Genomic DNA, 23,020 nt, shown 5'->3' with positions numbered 1-23,020 from the left:
GGCCCACGTTTCACAAGCTCCGAATACCGAGAGTTTATTTCGGGCAATGGCATCAACCATGTCAGGACTGTGCCGTTCAAGCCGGCCTCCAATGGCCAGGCGGAACGTGCGGTCCAAATCTTTAAGCAAGGTATGCTCAGGATTCAAGGACCCTCCCTACAATGCTGCCTATCGCGTCTCCTGCTGGCCTATATATCCCGCCCGCACTCGCTCACAGGAGTCCTGCCCGCAGAGCTACTAATAAAATGAACACTCAAAACTCGGTTGTCCCTCATTCACCCAGTCCTGACTGACATAGTTGAGGGCAAGCGCAAGTCACAAAACGAGTACCATGACCGTAATTGGAGGGGGAGATGTATAGAAATAAATGATCCTGTATTCATCCTCAATTAAGCCATGGGGCCCAAATGGCTTGAGGGCACTGTAATTGACAAAGAGGGGAATAGGGTCATCAATGTAAAACTCAACAATGGTCAGATATGATGTAAGCATCTGGACCAAGTCAAAAAAAGGTTCAGCATGGACACGGAGGAACCTGAAGAAGACCATGAGATGGAGCTCACAACACTGCCAGTGAACGAGCAACAAGAGCAATCAGAAGAATGCACAGTCCCTGCGGTCAGCCCAGACAGGCCGGAATCACTACAGGTGACAGACACTCATGTCAGTGTCCAACAACCAGAGCCCTAACTGCGGCGCTCCACGAGGGAGCGTAGACCACCTGAAAGACTAAACCTATGATCCCAATAAGACTTGGGGGGTGGGGGGGAGGTGATGTCATGTATGTAACCACAATGTAATACCACTGTATTACTGTATACACTCAATCTAGATGCACACCTTGACCACAAGGGGTGAACTTGTGGGAGGCACTCTTTACCTGATCACACAGGTATAAAAATGGAGGTCCCATTCAGGGTCATCATCTTTGGAGTCCTGTGAATAAAGAGCTAAGGTCACGGAGTGACCTTGTCCCCAGAATGTGCCTCGTGTGGTTTCATACTGTAGAGTAAGGACTTTACAGTTTCCAAAATATCTGTGTGACATTACCGTTTCAAAAATACATCTGACTGTACTCTCCCTAGGTATAAAATTGCAGCTCTTTAAATGATGCAAACTCTAAAAATGAGAAAATACTTACATTTACATGGCAACTTGAAACTTCCAAGATATCCCAAAGCACTTTAAAACCAATGAAATTGTAGTTACTTGGCCTAAAATTCATGGAGCCATATTTCACTGCCGGAAGCGCAGCAGAACAAGAATGTTGCCAGCCCAAATCCTGTGAATGGCATCATTTGCATCACCTGCACCATTCCTGGTGGTCCCTAGGCATCTACAACAAGGAGAGCCAGAAATTTGGGAGAAGTATTTTGCCATTCCATTGACGGGATTGGGCGATTCCGCCAAAGATCAGCCATTCATTTTTATTTAATACTGATCTGTCTTGCACTTGCCATTAGGAAACTATGGACCCCACTTCTGTTAGGATGTTATACTGGCGCATAAGTATACCTGTGTCAGGAAGATTTACTTTCAACGAGGGCGCAAAGGAAGTGGAGTGGCAGGACTCATTGCAGGTAATATCATCCCGCCAGTTCCATTCCATTTCTTCTCGTGACATTGGCATAGGCGGGTGGTGACAAGAAAACACGAGCCCCACTTCCCTTAGAATTTCTCATCATGCAAGAAAAGGGATTGGTGACCTAGCCCTGCCCAAAATTCTGCACCTTCCCATCTGGCTTACACTTAAGAAGTATCCTCCTGGGCCCTGGGATTTCAGGGCTACAATTGCTATGTAGGCAGACAAGGCAGCTAGTTGTTTGCACAGCAAGTTCCCACCAACAAATGGACGAATGACCAGATGATTTGTTTTGTGGTAGTGTCGTTCAAGGGAGGAATTTTGGTCAGAACACTGGAAGAACTCTGGACTCATCTTCAAATAATACCATGAGATCTTTTACTCTGAGCAAGCAGGCTTGGTTTAAATGTCTAGCCTGAAAGACAGCACTCCCTCAGTATTACACTGAAGTATCAGCCTAGATTATGTGCTCAAATCCTGGAGCAGGGATTGAACCCACAACCTTTTGACATTTGACTAAGAGTAGTACTAACTGATCCATTAGATGGAACACACTGACACCCCACTGCAACTGTTGCCTATGGTAAATATACCTTCTAGGTACTGAAGATGCAATGTTGAAATCTGGAGAGTCTATGGAAATAAATAACAAGAATACAGCAAAGGTAAAATGAGGTCAAAGAGGGGGAATTAACAGATAGTACAAAATTAGCAAACCTGTTCTCCTGGTAGCATATTGTTTCAATTTAGGGCCCAATTTTCCCCAATCCCTTTTTCCGGCACACTTACCCTAAATGCGCCGGCTTTGCGCGCTGGAAACAGCGCCGAAAAAAAGTGGCTCCATCCTGCCCGTTCTGCCGAGTCTCCGGTGTCCCAGGGTGGCCTAAATAGTGCAGTGGGGGGCAGAGAACAGCCCAGCACAGAAAACACTGCCGGCAGCTGCACGCATGCGCAGTGGAGTCTGCGCAGATGCTCCTCGCCCTCCCAGCGTGTCCTGCGGGCTGTGAGCAGGACCCGATGCTCGCAGCCCCTATCCCCAGCCGAGTGGCCTCCCACTCCGGCCGGCCAGCCCGCTGACATCCCGGGCCGAGGTAGGACTTGAGTTTTATTTTTTTATTCATTGATGGTTGTGCTTTGTTTAGTGAGGAGAGTTTTGATGGGGGGGCGGGGGGAAGAGTGTTTTGATGGGGGGGGGCGGAACTTTAAAAAAAACTTGTTTCTGGCATAAAGGTGAGACTTCTATTTTTTATTTGTTATTGATTAATTGCTTATTAGTTTTTGTGCTTTGTAAGTCTTGGTGCAGGTCCTCTCAGCTTCCTTGTATTTTTTATTTGTTATTAAATGCTTATTTTTGTGCTTTGTTTCGTGCTTTGTAAGTCTTGGTGCTTTAAATGTACTAACCTGCGCCGAATTCTTAACTGCCCGCAATGTTTTTCAGAACTGGCCACATACGCTGACCTGTCGATTTGGAGTAAGTTTTAGCTGGCCAAAGTGGCATAAATGGCCAAAACTGGCGTAAGTGGCTGGGAACGCCCCCTTTTGAAAAAAAAACTCAACTAAAAAAAATCGTACCTAATTGAGTTACTCTGGAGCAAGTTTATTGGGGAAAATGGCATTTTTTAAACTTACGCCAGAAAAACCAACTTACTCCAAAAAAATTGCAGCAAGTCATGGCCAAAATTGGGCCCTTCATCCTGAATTTTGTAATTGCCAACAGGAAGTGCTACTAAAGTGGCTGTTATGCTGAATTATAACCATCTTAACAACAGTTCGTAAACAAAATCGAACAAACTTACCATGGCACCACCAGTAAAGATGCATTATCTTAAAGCTGCAGTTCTTCATAAATTGCATTATATGGCAATTCACTTACCAAAAATCTATTTTAGGAACCTCTTTACATTTAAGCTCCTCTGTAATGGAGATTGCTAACTCATGCTCTCACTTTTGTTTACAAAATGTCCTGACGCTGATTGGGAGCAGCTAGAACCTCGTGGGCAATGTCACTAAACTTTGTGAAGATAAACTAGAGCAAAAATTATTGATCTGCATCAAAAATATGTATAATACTGAAAACTGATTGCAATCTTTGGTTCCTTAGCGAATTTATTTTCTGAGTCAATCTTAAAATCTCATAAAACAGTTGATGGGGTTTAGTAGCTTTAAAGATAAGGCAATATACTGGATAGCAAATGTGTGGAAGTAGCCCTAAGCTACATTATTGAAAATGGGAAAGACATTAAAAAGATTCTTAATGATGCCTATTCACATGCTTTAGAAAATGAATACCACACCGAAGCCTTGACAGTTCATTAAACACAGGACTGTGGATGTGTGCAAAGCCTCATCTTCCCGCTGGCATTTTGACATATTTATGGTGTTTGCTGATGGCTGGCTGTTTGCTCTGGTTCACCATCTCCTGCCAACAGCTTATCTGTCTAGTGAAGGTGACAGTTTGTCCAGGTCTTTCTCGGCAGCATTGGGCTTGCGTTTGACCCTCGGTGCTGAGATGTAATGTGATTAGAAGCAGCTCCTGTGTCCACAAGATAAAAGTAATCCCACACTAAGGATGACGGCTGTGAGGAAGCACAAGGGAGGCTGTCAATGTTCCTGAGGCTGAAAGCCCCTGCGGAGCTGCCCTTGTGCTACGGAAGTGCCAGCAATTCTTCAATTTGGCATCTGGTGCTCTGTAATTGTCAAGTGGCATTGTCCTACTTGTAAGGGATTTTAAAACCTTATTTTGTTTGTCTTTGATTAAACACCTCCGTTAGGTAAAATGTTCCTGGAATCGGTGATAAAAGTGAATACTGCATGTTGGAGGTTGTACCATGTTTCTTAATGGTTATTTTAATCACACTCATGCCATCAGCTAATGGAGCTTCCAATGTCAGCTATAGTTGGCATTTAATGCAGAACAATCTGTTTCTGCAGGTCTATGGTTTCTGTTAAACATTGATAGTAAAACAAAACTCTACATCATGTCAACTTCCAGCATATTCTTGTTTGTTTCTGTTCCTATAAATGCAAATAAATTGTTTCAAATGAGCTTACATTATACATAGGTAAATTTTGCAACTGCAAAGGAAAACTTATAGCTTTAACAATGTGTTTGTTTCATGGTACAGTCAGTAAGAAGGGATGCTTTGACTTAAAGGCATTGATTGTGCAGCCAGAGGGGACTAAATAGCACAGGGAATGTGGGCAATATTTGGACAATATATTTGGATCAACCTGTTTCTGTAAACATTGTACATGTCGTCTTCAATCAAATCATGCAGAATTAAGTAGAAGTGTCACATAAGGCAGACATTGGCTGTCTAAATAAAATGAGGCGCATGTAGCATCTGTAAGAAAGGTACAAACAGCAGCTGTCCAATAAAGGAGGAGGGGATAGCTTGTTTATTGTTGTGAGATAGGACACTGATTCTACTGAGTGACTTGATTAATGGTTGGGCTTTGGCCTGTCACTGAGTTTTGTCTTCGTCAAGAAAAATGAAGCTCAAACACCTTGTAGAGGGTGTCCTATTGATGCAAACTGCTCTCGTTTGCCATTGTCTGTCACTACTGATGGATAGTGCAGCAGATTGATTGGCCAGTCTCAACAACCATCCATCAGCATCATCTACAGGGATTACAATTCAGAAGCTATTTTATTCTATTAAAATTATTATCAGATATTGACCTCCCAGCTAGAAAAGAAATTCTGAAAAGAGCAGTTTGTTGCAATCGAAACATTGAGTAGCTTAGCAGAGAACTGAGACAAGTGCTACACTTTTGCAAGTTTTCCAACAAGAGCAGCTGTAACAGAAATTACACAGAATAGATTCTCTTTATCATTTGAAAGTCATTGAAAATACACAATCTGTGGGAGATACGAAAAGGAAAGCTGGATAATACTCATATATTTTTGCAGCTGCAGCTTCCGACTGGTAATGTTTCAGTAAATCTTAATTAAGTCAAACTCTCTTAATAATGAAAATCAACATAATTTTAAGTCCCAGTGGAGCAAAACTTGCTCCCTCACATCTCCAGGTTGAAATCAGCTCCAGTAGAAAGAGCCTTGAATTTAGCTGGGGAGAAGGGTTTGAGTCACACACTTGTTCTACAACATAATCCTGAACTGTACTGAAAACAAAGGAGCCACATGAATAAATCTAGCAAAAGGCCACTGCTGATCTGATCTAAACAAACACAACATGTATTACCTTACAATTAATTTGAATTGTACTTGTAGCTGCCCATATCAGCAGACATGTACTGAGCACAATATTTTATTGAATTGTCCTGAGCTGATGTATTTCAATATCCTTTGATTTCATGTTTCATGCAATCATAAAATCAAAGTATAGGAATCTGTTTTTTTTTCATATCACAACCCCATTCTTTGATTAAGGGGTAGGAAAATTGAAGAAAAAAAGCCATGTGTGCAGATTGTAAATTGATTCCATGTATGTTAGGAACAAGATCGCCTATACCTGGAGTTGTAGCAATGAAAGTAACAGGAAAATTGAAACTAGGTAGCACAGTGGGTTAAAATATTATGCTTTCAGCGTGGCGGGGTGTGGGAGAGGGGGTGTGCTCAATTGCAATTAACAACAGGGTGCAGACATAGCAGCTGTGACTCAGGAGCCTGACCTGGTGGCTGCTGGGAGCATAGGAAGACTTGCGCTGGGCAGCCCAGACTGACGGGATAACAAATCCTTCTTTCTTCCAGCTGTTAAAGGTTGTAAGTAAAATGTGTTTGGCAGTCTGAACTTCCTACAGCAAAAATTTAAATAAAAATCATCCGTATCTCAGTAATAATTGAGCAATCTCAGAATAAATTAGATGAGACGGGGCAAGGCAGGGTGGAGATAGGTTAATGCATAAAAAAGAAAGATAATGAAAGTGATCAAGATAGTTTTAACATCTCCATTACAAATGCATGCAGAGAAATTTCATAGTCATGTAAAGTAGTCATGTGCACAAAGCATTCAGGAAGGATGGAGGGCAGGAAAGGGGAAATCTTGCCTGATATGTCAAGGACATGGGAAGTTAAGGTAATCAAGCAAGCATTGCACAAAAAGCACAGTACGGAATTCTTGAAGTGTGTGTAATGAGACAAGGGCCACTACAACATTTGAGGGTTCCTGCAGACTACCAGGCCAGAATGAGGCGAACTCATCACTTTATGTTTGAAATTAGAACAGTGAGCAAGGTAAATAAATTAGAAGTAATGGAGTACTTCAATCAGCCCAACATAAATTGGGAATGCCCAAGTGTAAATGACTCATCAATGTAGTGCCTGTCACTAACTTGGTGTGTTAGGGAGTCCATGAGAAGTAATGTCCTCCTGGATCTGGTTCTTGTGGGCAATCCAGAACCTATTCAGGGAGAAGAAGTCATTGAACTTCTAGCTGATAGTGACCATAGCGTAATAACATTCAATCTGACTTGGAAAACAACACAGATTCATAAACAAACCCCAGTATACAAATTTAAATGGGTAAATCTCAGGAGTATGATGACTGAGCTTGGTGGGAGCAGGAGTACTCCTCCAGGCTGTTGGTCCAGGCTAACCTCCCTCAGCCTTGCTTCGCCTCTCCCCTCCCTCACCACATACCTGCAGCTCCCTCCCTCCCTCACAGCACTTACCTACAGTTCCCTCCCTCCCTTACAGCACCTATCTACAGCTCCCTCCCTCCCTCACCACATACCTACAGCTCTCTCCCTCCCTCACACCACCTACCTACAGCTCCCTCCCTCACTCACCACCTACCTACAGCTCCCTCCCTCCCTCACACCACCTACCTACAGCTCCCTCCCTCACAGCACTGACCTTTAGCTCCCTCCCTTCCCTCGCAACATCTACCTATAGCTCCCTCCTCTCCCTCACACCACCTACCTGCAGCTCCCTCCCGTACCCTTCCTCACACCACCTACCTATAGCTCCCTCCCAACACATAACTGCAGCTCCCTCCCCTCTCTCACACCACCTACCTATAGCTCCCACCTCTACCTCCCCTCCCTCATACCACCCACCTGTAGCTCCCTTTCCTCCCCTCCCTCACACCACCTACCTATAGCTCCCTCCCTTCCCTCACAACACCTAACTGCAGCTCCCTCCTCTCTCTCACACCACCTACCTATAGCTCCTACCTCTCCCTCCCCCCCTCACACCACCTACCTATAGCTCCTACCTCTCCCTCCCCCCCTCACACCACCTACCTATAGCTCCCTCCCCTCCCCTCCCTCACACCACCTACCTGCAGCTCCCTCCCCTCCCCTCCCTCACACCACCTACCTATAGCTCCCTCCCTTCCCTCACAACACCTAACTGCAGCTCCCTCCCCTCTCTCACACCACCTACCTATAGCTCCCTCCCCTCCCCTCCCTCACACCACCTACCTGCAGCTCCCTCCCCTCCCCTCCCTCACACCACCTATCTATAGCTCCCTCCCTTCCCTCACAACACCTAACTGCAGCTCCCTCCCCTCTCTCACACCACCTACCTATAGCTCCCACCTCTCCCTCCCCTCCCTCACACCACCCACCTGTAGCCCCCTCCCCTCCCTCACACCACCTACCTGCAACTGCCACCGGTCTCCCTGCTGGCCAACATTCCTCTGGTCCATGCAAACTGCCTCAGGATGCATGCTTGACGCCTGCAGCTCGCCTCTTCACTGCTGGAACAGGTGGCTGACTATAACTTCATTATAGGAAGGTTACAAAGGCATTCAGGGGGTCATTTAAACTTTTACCTCTGGGGAAAAAATGGCTGATATCGAATCAGAAACTGGGTTTTCTACCTTTTATGATTGGAAAAGAAAATCGTGTAGTGTGTAAAACGACATGCCGAATCACTATCGCCCATTTTTCGTTCGGCGATAAAAGTTAAAGGGGGAGAAATGCGGGGCGTTTGCACCTCCCATTAGTGCCCTTGGGGAGGGGGGGGGCGGCGTTAACAGGGTGCAAACGACTTTTCGCCTGGTGCAGTGCCGCTAACGACACTTGCTAAATTCCAGGAGAGTTTAGTGGCCCCAGTAATCGTAGTGTCCTGCTCTGCTGCACCGGAGATAGGTCATCACAGTGTGCAGGGACCCGTTTTCACCCCGGAGCAAAAATTTGGGAGCGCCCCCTGAAGCTGTGCTGGGTGATGCCAGCGACAGCTTCAGGGGGCACATACCAGGCCACAGGCCACTCGAGGGGCTCTAGTTAAAGGGGAAGTGCGCGAGAAAAAAATCAGCTGACTTTAATGTTGCGGCCCATTGCATCCTTCAACGTGGAGTTTGTGCCATGATCTGGCAGCCCAGCACTCCGCTTGATTATCGGGCTGATGGCACGGCACCTCACTCTGCAGGTCCAGGTAGGGACCCGCAAATTCTGCAGCTTGGCCCTCCCCTTCTACACGCAGCACGATGCATCCCTGCGCATAGCGCTGTGCTCCATCTCCCTGTGCTTCTGTCTCCTTAGCACCAGAGAAAGTAGAGTGCATTATTTTAGGGGCCTGTAACCCCAATATCGTGAATGGGGCAGAACTTCCGTGTCTGGTGCAGGAATTCCCGCCTTGTTGATGTTACCACCCCCAAATGAGGCGCTACGCAATTTCTCCCCCAATGTTTCCACGGTATTCAGTAGAAAATCCCATGAATGGGGAGTTATAGTTATGAAGAGAGACTTGAAAAGTCAGGACTTGTTTGACTGGAACTGAGAAGGTTATGGTGACCTAAAGGAGGTCGACAAAATTATGAAGGATTATGGTAAGTGATACGTCCTTACTATACAGTATAAATGCACATGAGGCCCATGCTTGAGAGAAGTTCAGTCTGTGACGTATCCTTTATTCCATAGCACTCAAGTGCAGGAAGTGGGTGGAGCTTCCCCTTTTATATCTGAAGGTCCAGGTTAGGAGTGTCTCCCACAAGTTCACCACCTAGTGGTCATTGTTCTCACAGTGTACAACTTAGGTCAGATTATACATGGGTTACAATGCTGGTTGAATATATGACATCACTTCCCCCCCCAAAGTCTTATTGGGATCACAGGTTGAGTCTCTCTGGTGGTTTACGCTCTCTTGTAGAGCGCCTGAGTTGGGGCTCCGGTTGTTGGGCGCTGGCCTGAGTGTCTGCTGTTTGCGGTGCCTCAGGCCTGTCCGGACTGCCCACAGTGACTGGGCTCTCCTCCCTTTGGTTCCTGTGTTCGGTCACCCGTGGAGGAGTGAACTCTATATTGTGTTCTTCCTCTGCTTCTTCTATGGAGTTGCTGAACCTCCTTTTTGTTTGATCCACATGTTTCCATTGGTAAGTTTAATTACCAGAATCCTATTTCCCTCTTTGGCAACCACAGTGCCTGTGAGCCATTTGGGCCCTGCAGCGTAGTTGAGGACAAAAACAGGGTCATTTACAACAATACATCGCGCCCTCGCATTCCTGTCATGGTAGTCATATTGTGACTGGCGCCTGCTCTCGACAATTTCTTTCATGGTGGGGTGTATAAGGAATAACCGGGTTTTGAGCATCCTTTTCATTAGCAGCTCTGCGGGTGGAACCCCTGTGAGCGAGTGTGGTCGGGATCTGTAGGCCAACAGGAGGCGTGATAAGCGGCATTGTAGGGAACCCTCTTGGATTCTGAGCATCCCCTGTTTGATTAGCTGCACTGCTCGTTCTGCCTGGCTGTTTGAGGCCGGCTTGAACGGTGCCGTTCTGACATGGTTAATTCCATTGCCTGCCATGAAGTCCTGGAATTCAGTGCTTGTGAAGCACGGGCCATTGTCGCTGACCAAGATGTCTGGTAGACCGTGAGCGGCGAACATTGCCCGTAGACTTTCTACCGTGGCAGAGGATGTGCTTGAATTTAAAATGTCACACTCGATCCATTTGGAGTAGGCGTCTACTACAACCAAAAACATTTTTCCCATGAAAGGACCTGCGTAGTCCACATGGATGCGTGACCAAGGCTTGGCGGGCCATGGCCAGGGGCTAAGGGGAGCTTCCCTGGGCGTATTGCCCAGCTGGGCACACGTGTTGCACCTGCGAACACAAAGTTCCAGATCTGCGTCTATCCCTGGCCAGCAAACATGTGACCTGGCAATTGCCTTCATCGTGACAATGCCCAGGTGCTCCTTGTGGAGTTCTCTGATGAACACCTCTCTGCCCATCTGGGGCATGACTACAGGGTTTCCCCACAGTAGGCAATCAGCCTGAATCAAGAGTTCATCCCTGCGCCTGTGAAATGGTTTAAATTCCTCAGGGCATGCCCTGTACATGGCTGCCCAGTCCCCATTCAGGACACATTTCTTGACTAGAGACAATAACGGGTCTCTATCTGTCCAGACTTTAATCTGACGGGCTGTCACGGGTAAGCCTTCGCTTCCGAAAGCTTCAACAGTCATGACCATCTCAGCAGCATGCTCGGCAGCCCCCTCAGTGGTGGCTAGTGGGAGTCTGCTGAGTGCATCGGCGCAGTTTTCGGTGCCCGGTCTGTGCCGAATAGTGTAGTCATAAGCGGCTAACGTGAGTGCCCACCTCTGTATGCGGGCCGATGCGTTTGCATTTATGGCCTTGTTGTCGGCCAAAAGGGACGTTAGGGGTTTGTGATCTGTCTCCAGCTCAAATTTCCTGCCAAACAGATACTGGTGCATTTTCTTTACCGCATATACACATGTAAGCACCTCCTTTTCTACCATCCCGTAGCCCCTTTCTGCCTGGGACAGACTTCTGGAGGCATAAGCTACCGGCTGTAACTGACCCTTGGCATTGACATGCTGCAACACACACCCGACACCATAGGACGACGCATCGCACGTTAAAACAAGTTTCTTACATGTGTCATATAGCGTTAACAGATTGTTGGAACATAACAAATTGCGTGCTCTATTAAAAGCCCTTTCCTGGCTGTCCCCCCAGACCCATTCACGACCTTTGCGTAGGAGCATGTGTAGCGGCTCTAGCAGCGTGCTCAATTTGGGAAGAAAGTTACCAAAATAGTTCAAGAGCCCCAGGAATGAACGCAGCTCCGTCGTGTTACAGGGTCTGGGTGCTCTCTGGATCGCTTCTGTCTTGGACGCAGTAGGGCTGATCCCATCTGCTGCTACCCTCATTCCCAGGAATTCTACCTCTGGAGCTAGGAAGACGCACTTCGCCTTTTTCAGTCGTAGCCGTATCCGGTCCAGTGTGCGTAGCACCTCCTCCAGGTTGTGGAGGTGTTCTTCAGTATCGTAACCCGTGATGAGGATGTCGTCCTGAAAAACCACCGTCCCTGGAATGGACTTGAGGAAGCTTTGCATATTTCGTTGGAAGATCGCGGCGGCCGAGTGAATCTCAAACGGACATCTGTTGTACTCAAACAACCCCTTGTGTGTCGTGATGGTGGTCAGCTTCTTCGACTCACTCACCAGCTCCTGGGTCATGTAAGCTGAGGTCAGGTCCAATTTTGAAAAATGTTTGCCACCGGATAGCGTCGAAAAGAAATCCTCCGCTCTCGGTAACGGGTACTGGTCTTGGAGTGACACCCGATTGATGATGGCCTTGTAATCGCAACATATCCTGACCGACCCATCCACCTTGAGCACCGGCACTATCGGGCTCACCCAGTCACTGAATTCGACTGGCGAGATGATGCCTTCCCTCAGCAGGTGGTCCAATTCGCCTTCTGTCTTTTTCCACATCACGTACGGCACCGCTCTGGCCTTGTGGTGTACTGGCCTGGCGTCCGGGTTTATGTGAGTCACTACCTTGGCCCCCATGAAAGTGCCAATGCTGGGTTGAAATAATGAGTCAAATTTGTCCAGGACCTGTGAGCATGATACTCGTTCCACAGAGGAAATTGCATTGACATCGCCCCATGTCCAGTTCATGATAGCAAGCCAACTCCTCCCCAGTAGTGCGGGACCGTCTCCCGGGACAACCCAGAATGGCAACCTGTTCTCCGAATCTTTGTGGGTCACGACTACCGTGGCACTGCCGAGCACCGGAATGATCTACTTTGTGTATGTCCGTAGCTGTGCATCAATCGGCGATAATTTTGGCCTCCTGGCCTTGGACTGTTTGATACCCATCAGGGACTGGCTGGCCCCCGTGTCTAGCTCCATTGATACTGGGATGCCATTGAGGAGCACTTTCATCATTATCGGTGGCGTCCTGGTGTATGGACTGTATACGTGCTCCACATGAACTCGCTGAACTTCAGCTTCCAGCGATTTCCCCCAGCGTTCATTTCTGCAATTTCTGCAGGTTTTTGCTCATCTCTGCAAATTCCGGCTGAGTGTGTGCCTCCACCCCTCCAACATGAGCTGCTGTTTGAAACAAAAGGTCCCTTGCCAGTCGATCGTCCCTGACTGCCCCTGTTATTGTCTTTGAATGCGCCATTAACAGGTGTTGATGGCCCCATTACTGGCCGCATTGTCCCTTGCAATGGCGTGAATCGCCGTTCAGCTTGCCATTGTCTCTGTCGAACTCCCCCTCTGGGTTTGACTACAGGTTGGGGCATGCCCGACTGCCCTTGTCTGCCTGAAGAACTGTGTGCTGCTTTAACAATGTTGAATCTCTGTCCCAACCATTCCTTAACACAGTACCTCTCGTCTGTTCTGCTCGTGGCCATGCTCGCGTGGTTTAAATCCCAGTTTCTCGTCGCCATTGATACGTCCTTACTATACAGTATAAATGCACACGAGGCCCATGCTTGAGAGAAGGTCAGTCTGTGACCTATCCTTTATTCCATAGCACTCAAGTGATGGAAGTGGGTGGAGCTTCCCCTTTTTTATCTGAAGGTTCAGGTTAGGAGTGTCTCCCACAAGTTCACCACCTAGTGATCATTGTTCTCACAGTGTACAACTTAGGTCAGATTATACATGGGTTACAATGCTGGTTGAATACATGACAGTAAGGTCAATAGTGATAGTCCTTTACTGATTGGCAAGAGAGTAATGAGAGGGCACAAGGTCAAGATAATCATAAAAAGAGTTAAATGGCATCATATCTTCACTAGCACACTTACACACAACCTGTAAGATGGCTGCAAGTTCCAGAATCACCTGACCTACTGGTCAGGTGGCCTGCTCTTCATTAAATAGCACTAGCTGCAGTAACACAGGTGTCCACATTGTGGAGCTACAGACATTACACTTCTCCCTCCTGAATGAAGAAGCTATTATAACAAACAGGCATCATACATAACTTGCATGGTTATACATAACAAAGGATATGGACTTATTTTGCCATATTTACAAATCAAACTTAACCACTTGTTTTCTGTTTTGAAGAGGATATCTTCGTTCTCAAACCGAACCTTCCAAACATGGTGTCGAATCTAAACTCATTCGAGGCTGATCCTGAGGAAAGTTTTCCTCCAAGGGATGCCCTTGATTTCCATTTGCAGTCTCTCTAACTTCAGACTGTTTGTTTTCCTGACTCGGACTCAGAATTAAATTCTGACTTTCCCTTGGATTTGTTTCCAGTACATTGGATGTTGGATTTGCTACTGGTGTATCAAAACTATCTGATGAGTCAGAAATAATTGAATCACTCCCACCTTCAACTACTTCCATGTCTGTGGGTAAAATATGATCAATATGAACAAACCTAACCTGTTCATTATCAAACATCTTGACCAAATATGTGCGAGCACCACATATCTTCACCACTCTTTCTGGTAACCACTTTCCCCATTTATGATGATGGTTCTTCACTTTCACCTTCTGGTTTAATTTCACACTTCTTTCTTTTACTCGATCTCTATCAGGATTCTCTTTCTGTCTTAATTGTGTCTCTTCCATGGACTGTGCCAAGTTTGGTTTTAACGACGAGAATCTGGTTCATGGCTGTGGTTTGAGAAACAACTCTGCTGATATTCTACTAGTAGTTGTGTGCGGAATATTACGATACGTTATTAGAAAATGAGCCAATTTGTGATCCAATGACAACTGTCGTTTCTTTGGATTTGGATCCAATATTTGTTTGATGAGGACACGTTTTACAATTTGTACAGTGCGCTCTGCTGCACCATTCGAAGCAGGGTGGTACGGTGGAACCTTGGTATGTTTAACACCATTTTTGCTCGTGAACTGTGCAAATTCTTCTGAATGAAATTGTGGTCCGTTATCCAAAACAATTTCTTTAGGGAGGCCAAATGAAGAAAATAATCTTTGCAGAATGTCTAATGTTTTACTTGTTGTTATTTTCCACATTGGAAACACCTCGACCCACTTCGAATGGCTATCAATCACAATGAACAATTGTTGTCCTTCTAGCTGAGCAAAATCAATATGTAGCCTTTGCCACACCCTGGGAGGCCATTTCCATGGCTGTAATGGTACTGGTGGTGGTTGCTTGCTTACCGATTGACATGTCGTACACTGACATTCGATGTACTCTATATCTTTATCAAGACCTGGCCACCATAAGTAACTGCGTGCAAAACTCTTGGTCAAACACATTCCTAGGTGCCGGTCATGGAGGTCTCCTAATAATTTGGACCTGAATTTATTTGGTATAACCATTCTTGCACCCCACATGATACAATCTTTATCGACTGATAATTCATTCCTAAGTTTGCAATATAATCATACACCTTTGACATAACTGGGTCACGTTTGGTTGCTCTACCAATCTCTTCAGCTGTGACTGGTAGTTCATCAATATATGAAAAATAGAACACCACTTCCCTATCGGGTGTAACTTGTGATGGAGAAGGCAATCTCGACATAGCATCAGCATTACTGTGATCAGCTGATCGTCTGTATTCAATATCATATGTCTATGCTGACAAAACCAAAGCCCATTTCTGCATTCGGGCTAAAGCTAATGTTGGAACTGGGGACTTTGAATGGAGGATTGCTGTCAGGGGCTTATGGTCCATAACGAGAGTAAACTTACGGCCATACAAGTATTTGTGGAACTTCTTGACCCCAAAAATTAATGCCAAAGCTTCCCTTTCGATTTGCGCATAATTACACTCACTGGCACTGACAGTGAGTGAAGCAAAAGCAATTGATCTCTCCTTCCCCCCTACCTAATACATGAGACATTACTGCCCCTACTCCATATGGAGAGGCTTCATATGTTAGCTTGATCTCCTGAGATACGTCACAGTGAACTAACATGGTGCTCTCTACCAAGTTGCTTTTACACTCCTTGAATGCTGTATCACATTCTTTTGACCACTTCCAATGGACCTGTTTTTTCAATAGTTCATTCAGTGGATGTAATACTGTAGGCAAATTTGGTAGGAACTTCCCATAGTAGTTCAAAGGACCCAAAAATGATTGAAGTTCAGTGACATTCTTGGGAGTGGGTGCATTTCTTATTGCATCCAGCTTTCCCTTGGTTGGATGTAAACCATCTTTGTCTACTCTGTACTCTAAGTACTCCACTGAGTTTTGAAATAACTCACACTTGCGAGCAGACACTCGTACTCTGTGCTTCTCTAGCCGTTTGAGGACTTCATTCAATATGTTATTATGAATTTGCCGATTTGGTGCTGAAATTAGTATGTCATCTAAATAACATACTACCCCTTCAATACCTTGCAAAATCTGGTTCATTACCCCTTGGAATATGGCAGGGGCGGAAGACATTCCAAATAGTAGCCTATTAAATTGATCTAGGCCTAGATGGGTATTTATAGTCAAGCATGACTTGGACTGCTCATCTAATTCAAGCTGTAAGTAGGCATTCGTAAGATCCAACTTTGAGAAAATCTGCCCCCCTGTCAGTGTTGTGAACAAATCTTCTATATTTTGCAATATATTGGGGACGTTACCGTCTAGAACTTGGTTTATGGTTACTTTATAATCACCACACAATCTTACCTTAAAATTGGACATAGGTACAACAACAATGGGTGTAGCCCAATTACATCGATCTATCTTAGAAATGATGTTCTCAGTCTCTCGTCTTTTGAGTTCTTGCTCAACTGTCTCCTTGAGTGCATATGGTACGGAACGTGGCTTGCAGTAAACTGATCTAGCATCCTTCTGTACCTTGACACTCACCTTGAAGCCTTGGATCGGACTGCCCGTTTCACAGAACACCTTTGGATAATTCTTGATGACATCATCCTTTGACGCAAATCTCATTTCAACTCGAAAAATCTCACTCCAATCCAGCTTCAGTGATCCCAACCAATTTCTTCCTAGTAAGGCAGGCTTGTCCCCTGCCACTACTATTAGAGGCAAGCTCTGAACTTGATCCTTGTATTTCACCGGTACGGTGATACGACCTACCACCGGAGTAGCCTCGCAGCTCTATGTTGGCTTTCTCCAATGGGAAACCTCGCAATTTGTCGAGGTATATTGACTCCGGTACCACACTCACAGATGCACCAGTGTCGATTTCCATGGGTATCTTGAATCCTGCAACATCTATGTGGATTATGATACTTTTCGAATCACCATCCGTTAACCTCATGCTCCTGATGACATTTAACTCTAACATTTCCTCGTCCTGTTATTGTTCTTCCATGTTATGTAGTCTCTGGAGATTTCTACTCTTAGCTTTGAAAGATGATTTACCCTTCAGTTGGCATGTCTTCGCAAGATGCCCAGTTTTCCTGCAGGCGAAACACTCTGCCTTCACATATGGACAACTTTGAGCAATGTGTTGTCCCAGGCACTGATAGTAGGATGTCAATGCTCTGTTCCCATTTCCAGTTTCTGAAACTTTGGGGCTCCACCGCCTTTTACTTTGAACTGGCAGTCAATTCACCTCGGTTGTTTGATGACTGAAATTTGTATGAAATTCTTGGGAATATTGGTCGGCCATGCTCATCGACCTAGCTGTCTGACAAGCTAAATCAAAAGTCAAGTTAGGCATCATCAATAACTTTCTTCTGATCGCATCATTTATCATCCCACAATCAAAGCAGTCTCGCAATGCTCGGTTCTGAAAGTCTCTGAAATTACAGTGAACAGATAGCTTTTTTAATGCTACAATACACTCACTGATATTTTCTTTGGCCTTCTGATTTCGTACTCCGAAACGATAACTTTCAGCAATTTCTAACGGAATGGGGCTGTAATGTTGTTCTAACCTAGTTAGAATCTGTTTCAACATTGTATCCTTTGACTTGTCAGACACAAGCAAATTTATCAGAGTTTCATACAACTCGGGCCTGGCCTCAGTTAAGAATATTGCTCTTTTTCATTCCAACACCGCCCGGTTATTGTCTTCATTACCGGGAATTTCAATGATATTATTTACAGTGAAAAACATTTTTATCGGATCCACATACGCTCTGAAACTTTCATGGTCGCGTTGAAATTCCTCCACATGCCCTATAACTCCCATAGGGGCAGCCATTTTGACTCTGGCAGTTTAACCAGAGCTCGTAATTTACCTCAGAGTTGTAGCTGTTTTCAAAAACAGAGAAGCTCTCAAAGTCTCTCTGTCAGCTGGCTGAATCCTTCACCAACAAAAATTTTGCTTTGTATTATCCGATTACATCCCATTCTCACCGCCAAATGTCATATCTTCAGAGCACACTGACACACAACCTGTACCATTGCTGCAAGTTCTGGAATCACCTGACCTGCTGGTCAGGTGACCCGCTCTTTATTAAACAGCACTAACTGCAGTAACACAGGCGTCCACAGTGTGGAGCTACAGACATTACAAATGGAAAGAATAACATTGGAAGAAAAAAATCCTTAAACAGTGGATGGTTGCTCTGTGGAATTCTCTGACTGTTAATGAAGCAGAGTTCATAAATTCTTTAAAAATGGAATTAGATAGTTGCTTGAGCAAAGGAATACTTATAGAGTGAGTAGCATAGTGGGATTAGATTAGTGGCTCATATGAAGAAAAACACTGGTACCAACTTGGTGAACCTAATGGCCTGCTTTTGCCTGTACATTCTATGATTCTATGGTGTGACTTAAGTGTACCTCAACTTCCAAAAGATCTTTGATAAAGTGAGAAATCCCTTTACAAATCAAGTATGTATCAAGTGTAAGATGTAGATGAGTATCTGGCAAAAGGGAGGTTAGTCAATAGAGTATTTTTTCCAAATGGGGAAAGTCGGAAGGAGTTATTTACAACATGTCCCAGGGGTGTGTGCTGTTCCTGCTATACCGAACTGATTTGGATTTTCAGACCCAGTGCAAGGAATTCGTAGATGACACCAATACCAACATAATAGACGAAATGCAAGATAGCGGCCCTGAATTTCCACGGATTTTACTGATCCCCGAGAGAGCGAGACAGGGAGAGAGCTATACCGACCAAGGGAGAGAGAGAGAACTACACTGACCAAGAGAGAGGAAGAGAGCTACACCAACCAAGAGATAGAGGGAGAGAGCTACACCGACCGAGGGAGAGAACTACACCGACCGAGGGAGAGAGGAAGAGAGCTACACTGACCGAGGGAGAGAAGGAGAGAGCTACACCGACCAAGAGAGAGAGGGAGTGAGCTACACTGACCGAGGGAGAAGAAAAGAGAGCTACAACAATCGAGGGAGAGAGCTACACCGACCGAGGAAGAGAGGGAGAGAGTTACACTGACCGAGGAAGAGAGGGAGAGAGTTACACCAACCGAGGGAGAGCGGGAGAGAGCTACACCAACCGAGGGAGAGAGGGAGAGAGCTACACCGACTGAGGAAGAGAGGGAGAGAGCTACACTGACCGAGGGAGAGAGGGAGAGAGTTACACCGACTGAGGGAGAGAGGGAGAGAGCTACACCGACCGAGGGAGAAGAAAAGAGAGCTACAACGACTGACTGAGAGAGAGGGAGGGAACTACATACCGAGGTGCCCTGATCTTGTAAACCTTCTGGGAATCAGCAGACCAGGGTTCGGTGCCTATGCTCACTGAACCTTTGGAGGGACAATCACTTGAACAGAAGAACAGTTTTTGTTGGATTTATGGTCCTTGTTTCGATGCGGTCAGCTTGTTGTTCCAATTAAGTCTGCACCTGTGGACTGATAGTTGGCAAATTATATATTGTAACATTTTATTGTAACATTTGTGTACCGAATGTACTGGGTATAGCAATTTGTTGATCCATTTGAAACTTGTGTTTTTTTCTCTGGTTTTGTGCCTTTTCCAGGTGACTAAATGACTGCAAGCGGGGCAGGGATTATGTAGGAAGTGTAATTAGGCTTATATAACCTGAGCTTTTCCCCTGTCCATTTACATGTGCACTTTGGCTGCCGCTCCGGATCTGAGCCATTCAATACTTTTCCACTTTTCCCCCTCTTTCCTTTTCCCTCTATCCCTCCCTGTCATCATACCTCCTTTCATCTCTTGTCTCTCGGATACTCTGCCTTCCGAAATCCCTACCCCAACCCTTCATTACTCTTCAACCTTCCTACTCTCCTGTCACCGTCCCAGGCTTGACCCCCTCCTAGATAAGCCTACAGCTTCCCTCTGTGCCTCACTTGGCATCCTACGAAGGGCCCATCGAGGCACTCGTCGCTGCCTGCTTACGAGCAGCAACCCCAACTGTCCCATCCTACTCTCTCACCAACCTACTTGCCCACTGGAGGCTAATCTTGTCAATCTCCTACCCGTCCAACTGACTCCCCCCCCCACCCCACCCCGTGCTGCCCCCAGCGCTGACCCTGTGGACACAGGCAATGCAGCAGCCAAAACCAACCCTCTCCGCATCTCCCTCCAGAATATCAGTTCGCTTGCGAACAAGGCCCTTCCCATCCATGAGTTTATTGTGGATGATTGCATCGACATCATGGCCCTGACGGAAACTTGGTTGAGGGATGATGACAGCTCACCCTTAAATGAAGGCTCCCTGCCTAGCTATACCGGCCACCATTTACCCAGCTCAGACTGCCATGGTGGTGGTGTGGCTCGCATCACCAAATCACACCTTGGTCTGCCGCCCTACTCCTTCGGCACTTTCTTCTCCTTTGAGCATCTCGCCTTATTCCACCTCTCACCTCTCATTTAAAATTCTCCTTCTCTACCGCCTACCCAAGTACCATAAAAATGTTATCACTGAGATATCTTCACTGCTTTCCTCCCTCTGCCTCTGTACCGAGCGATTTCTCATCGATGATTTCAACTTCCTTCTCAATTCACCAAGCTCTCTCTCCTCTGAGTTCACTAGACGCCTATCCTCCCTTAATCTCTCCCTCCATGTAAACTCCCCAATCCATATTCACGGCAACCCCCTCGACCTTGCCATCTCCCGTGGCCTCGCTACTCCCATCAAGTAGCACGTGTACCGAGTTGGTCTTACCTCAGGTGAAGGGTCCACAGCCAAATAGGGAATGGAAGACCAACAGGAAGAGCAGTGCAAGGAAGGTAGTGCAGGGGTCCCCTGCGGTCATCTCCCTGCAAAACAAATACACCGCTTTGAGTACTGTTGAGGGGAATGACTCATCAGGGGAGGGCAGCAGCAGCCAAGTTCATGGCACCGTGGCTGGCTCTGCTGCACAGGAGGGCAGGAAAAAGAGTGGGAAAGCGATAGTGATAGGGGATTCAATTGTAAGGGGAATAGATAGGCATTTCTGCGGCCATAACCGAGACTCCAGGATGGTATGTTGCCTCCCTGGTGCAAGGGTCAAGGATGTCTCGGAGTGGGTGCAGGACATTCTGAAAAGGGAGGGTGAACAGCCAGTTGTCGTGGTGCACATTGGTACCAACGATATAGGTAAAAAAAGGATGAGGTCCTACGAGATAAATTTAAGGAGCTAGGAGCTAAATTAAACGCAGGACCTCAAAAGTAGTAATCTCGGGATTGCTACCAGTGCCATGTGCTAGTCAGAGTAGGAATCGCAGGATAGCTCAGATGAATACGTGGCTTGAGCAGTGGTGCAGCAGGGAGGGATTCAAATTCCTGGGGCATTGGAACAGGTTCTGGGGGAGGTGGGACCAGTACAAACCGGACGGTCTGCACCTGGGCAGGACCGGAACCAATGACCTCGGGGGAGTGTTTGCTAGTGCTGTTGGGGAGGAGTTAAACTAATATGGCAGTGGGATGGGAACCAATGCAGGGAGACAGAGGGAAACAAAATGGAGAAAAAAGAAAAAGACAGAAAGGAGATGAGTAAAAGTGGAGGGCAGAGAAACCCAAGGCAAAAAACAAAAAGGGCCACTGTACAGCAAAATTCTAAAGGGTCAAAGTGTAATAAAAAGGCAAGCATGAAAGCTCGGTGCCTCAATGCAAGGAGTATTCGGAACCCAGGAGAGGGCTCTGAGCTAGTTAGAGTGGGTGAGAGCTCAGATTAACAGGACCCCAAGAAAGAATGCAAAAGGCAGGAGGCAACAGAGCAGAGTAGCACTGGGGTAAGTGTAAACCACAAGGTGATAGGAAGGGACAATATGTATGAATATAAAGGGGCTGCAGGTGGGGTCAAAACTAAAAATCATGGTTTAAAAAATAGTATAAAAACACTCTACCTAAACGCACGCAGCATTCGACATAAAGTAAATGAGTTGACGGCACAAATCATTACAAATGGGTATGATTTGGTGGCCATTACAGAAACGTGGTTGCAGGGTGGCCAAGACTGGGAATTAAACATACAGAGGTATCTGACAATTCGGAAAGATAGACAAGAAGGGAAAGGAGGTGGGGTAGCTCTGTTAATAAAGGAAGATATCAGGGCAGTTGTGAGAGACGATATTGGCTCTAATGAACAAAATGTTGAATCATTGTGGGTGGAGATTAGAGATAGTAAGGGGAAAAAGTCACTGGTGGGCGTAGTTTATAGGCCCCCAAATAATAACTTCATGGTGGGGAGGGCAATAATCAAGGGAATAATGGAGGCATGTGAAAAAGGAATGGCAGTAATCATGGGGGATTTTAACCTACATATCGATTGGTCAAATCAAATCGCACGGGGTAGCCTTGAGGAGGAATTCATAGAATGCATACGGGATTGTTTCTTAGAACAGTATGTTACAGAACCTACAAGGGAGCAAGCGATCTTAGATCTGGTCCTGTGTAATGAGACAGGAATAATAAACGATCTCCGAGTAAAAGATCCTCTCGGAATGAGTGATCACAGTATGGTTGAATTTGTAATATAGATTGAGGGTGAGGAAGTAGTGTCTCAAACGAGCGTACTATGCTTAAACAAAGGGGACTACAGTGGGATGAGGGCAGAGTTGGCTAAAGTAGACTGGAAACACAGACTAAACGGTGGCACAATTGAGGAACAGTGGAGAACTTTTAAGGAGCTCTTTCATACTGCTCAACAAAAATATATTCCAGTGAAAAAGAAGGGCGGTAAGTGAAGGGATAACCAGCCGTGGATAACCAAGGAAATAAAGGAGAGTATCAAATTAAAAAAACAATGTGTATAAGGTGGCCAAGGTTAGTGGGAAACTAGAAGATTGGGAAAATTTTAAACGACAGCAATGAATGACTAAGAAAGCAATAAAGAAAGGAAAGATAGATTATGAAAGTAAACTTGTGCAAAACATAAAAACAGATAGTAAAAGCGTTTACAGATATATAAAACGGAAAAGAGTGACTAAAGTAAATGTTGTTCCCTTAGAAGAT

At 45.8% G+C, this 23,020-nt stretch overlaps 1 long non-coding RNA gene across 1 annotated transcript in view; it reads right to left on the bottom strand.

Moving 5' to 3' along the window:
- LOC139263857 (uncharacterized) overlaps nucleotides 1-19,423 on the bottom strand; it is a 144,123-nt gene extending 124,700 nt beyond the window's left edge. The window contains exons 1-2 of the long non-coding RNA XR_011593234.1: nucleotides 19,298-19,423; nucleotides 6,878-6,945 (exon numbers count right to left, since the gene is read on the bottom strand). This is a non-coding gene — a long non-coding RNA (uncharacterized lncRNA). The remainder of the gene's footprint in view (nucleotides 1-6,877; nucleotides 6,946-19,297) is intronic.
- Between the last annotated feature and the right edge of the window lie 3,597 nt (nucleotides 19,424-23,020).

This window comes from Pristiophorus japonicus, chromosome 5 (genome assembly GCF_044704955.1).
Source record: "Pristiophorus japonicus isolate sPriJap1 chromosome 5, sPriJap1.hap1, whole genome shotgun sequence".
Classification (NCBI taxonomy): domain Eukaryota; kingdom Metazoa; phylum Chordata; class Chondrichthyes; family Pristiophoridae; genus Pristiophorus; species Pristiophorus japonicus.
Note: the sequence above shows the minus strand (reverse complement) of the source record. Positions and strands in the feature narration are given on the sequence as shown.